The following is a 227-nucleotide window of genomic DNA, read 5'->3' on the forward strand; positions in this document are numbered from 1 at the left end:
TAACATGCATTGAGAAAGTCAGATCACAAAACCTTGAGATAAAAATAGCATTAAAGATGCCAAGGATACTTTAACTCTGAATATCAACAGTGTTATCATTTCTCAATTCCTTAAATCATTAGGAATGTATATCGGTAATTAGCAATGTCATTCCTGTCTATTTTACCAGAAATTAACCAGATCTTCCTACAAAGAGAGAGGCAATAGCATTGGGGACTAAAACAGGA

This window comes from Penaeus monodon, chromosome 31 (assembly GCF_015228065.2).
Source record: "Penaeus monodon isolate SGIC_2016 chromosome 31, NSTDA_Pmon_1, whole genome shotgun sequence".
Taxonomy (NCBI): domain Eukaryota; kingdom Metazoa; phylum Arthropoda; class Malacostraca; order Decapoda; family Penaeidae; genus Penaeus; species Penaeus monodon.